The sequence below is a fragment of the Balaenoptera physalus genome (genome assembly GCF_965194825.1).
Source record: "Balaenoptera physalus genome assembly, chromosome: 21".
Taxonomy (NCBI): domain Eukaryota; kingdom Metazoa; phylum Chordata; class Mammalia; order Artiodactyla; family Balaenopteridae; genus Balaenoptera; species Balaenoptera physalus.
Window position 1 is genome coordinate 7,626,156 of NC_138902.1, and position 2,075 is coordinate 7,628,230.

The 2,075-nt window shown below is 61.1% G+C and overlaps 1 pseudogene across 1 annotated transcript; it reads left to right on the plus strand.

The window, feature by feature from the left end:
• The first annotated feature begins 389 nt into the window (after positions 1 to 389).
• On the plus strand, positions 390 to 1,444 carry LOC309651588 (annotated as a pseudogene). Its single transcript has one exon. The product of its transcript is annotated as an uncharacterized misc_RNA (transcript).
• Positions 1,445 to 2,075: the final 631 nt, after the last annotated feature.

Sequence of the window (2,075 nt, forward strand, 5' to 3'; positions counted from 1 at the left end):
CGCTTCACAAAAAGGACTGTTCCCCGCCGAGCCGCTCCTCCACCTCCACGTCCTCCTCCGGTGACGGCAGCCCCGACAGCCGGGCTCGGGCGCGGCGGCGGCGCGGGGAGGACCTGTCACTCCCAGCAACCGCAGCTGCGGTGGCGGCGGCGGCTTTTTTTTTTTTGCCCTTATACTGCTTGGCCTTTCTGTGGTTCCACCCACCTCTTCTCTCCCTTCCTCCTCCTCCTCCCGTAAACAACTCTCCCATAGCTCCCGCCAATAAATAAATTAGGAGGAGGGTAAGGGGAAGGGGTGCGGGGGGAGGAGGGGAGAGGAAAAGGGAGGCAGCGCGACAGAGCGAGGCAGAGTCCGAACCAACAGCCAGGAGTATGCACGCACCTCACACCATGAGATGGCGACGCGCCCCACGCCGCTCCGGAAGGACCGGCCCCCGGGCCCCGCGCCCCTGCCCCGCCGCCCGCTCGCCGCCGCCACCGCCGCTGCTGTTGCTGTGGACCGCGGCCCTTGCGCCGGGGGCGGCCGCCGGTGACGAGGCGGCTCCCGCGGGGGCCTCGGTGTGCTACGCGTCCCCGCCCAGCGTGGGCTCGGTGCAGGAGCTGGCTCAGCGCGCCGCGGTGGTGATCGAGGGAAAGGTGCACGCGCCGCAGCAGCAGCAGGGGGCACTCGACAGGAAGGCGGCGGCGGCGGCGGGCGAGGCAGGGGCGTGCGGAGGCGAGCGCCAGCCGTCAGCCGTGAGCCCGGGAGCGCTGCCCGCCGCCAACGGGACCGTGTCCCCCTGGCCCGCGGGCCCCGCGCCCAGCGCCGCCGAGCCGGGAGACGAGGCGCCCTATCTGGTGAAGGTGCACCAGGTGTGGGCGGTAAAACGCGGGTGCTTGAAGAAGGACTCGCTGCTCACCGTGCGCCTGGGGCCACCCCGCGTTCCCCTCCTGCGGGCGGCTCAAGGAGGACAGCAGGTACATCTTCTTCATGGAGCCCGATGCCAACAGCAGCGGCCGCGCGCCGGCCGCCTTCCGAGCATCCTTCCCCCCCTCTGGAGACGGGCCGGAACCTCAAGAAGGAAGTCAGCCGGATGCTGTGCAAGCGGTGCGGTAAGTTGCTCGCCTCGCGGGGCGCGCTCGGGCGGGGCGGAGAGGGCGCACTCCTGGGGCGCGGCGGGCGCCGGGCTTCGACGGCTTCCGGGCGGACGCGGTCTGAGCGATGGAGTTTCGGGCTTGGAAGACTCTGGGCGATCCTCAGAGGAGGAGGGTTCGCGGATTGGATTCCACGGGCAGCGCCTTCTCCAGTGTCCCTGTTTCGAGGCATTGCCATTGGTGAAAGCCCAAGTTTGGTCCTCGGTTGGGGCCGCCTCAAACTTTTTAATTCCTTGGGGTTTCGTTCGCCAAGTAGAATGGAAATGGGCCGGCTGCTTTCTTGCGCGTGCCTTCTTGAACTCTTTCGTTAGGAGTTGCTGTTAAGGGCAGCCGTGAGGGGCTTTTTCCTCTGAAGGAGGAAAGGTGAGTCGGACAGGACTGTAAAGTCTTCCCATCACTTCGAGTCCGGAGTGTGGACTTGGTCAGGGATTTGTGTCTGTGGAGAGTCCAACAAGAGCAGGACGGAGCACTGCGATTCCCCTTGGGATGTGGCAAAGTTTTTGGCGAAGTCATGTCCGAACAGACAGGTGCAGTCTGCACCTTGTGAAAATGTGTATGTGAGAAGTATAAAGTTGGGTGTTTTCTTTTTGGTGACATCGTGTCAAGAATTTTTGTCTTCCCAGTCTTTTAATTTGGAGTATGCTTTGGCACGTCAGTGCGTCAGAACAGATGAGCGTCATTATAGAGCTTCACATGTAGGCCCTTAAGGAGAATTTCGGAAGATAAGTTTAGCAATCGTGTTTCAAAGACCTTTCCCGATTTTACCACTGCAGAGGGTTCTTCCCAGGTCTCCTTAGTATTATCAGGTCTGAGAAATCAGCTGATAATCTGATTACATTTCTGAAGTAGCATTACGTTTATGCCATTCATAAAGTAATTTCTAGGTTCTAACTATTTGTGTAATTTCCTGATGATCATGTAATCACTAAAACATAGAGGGGT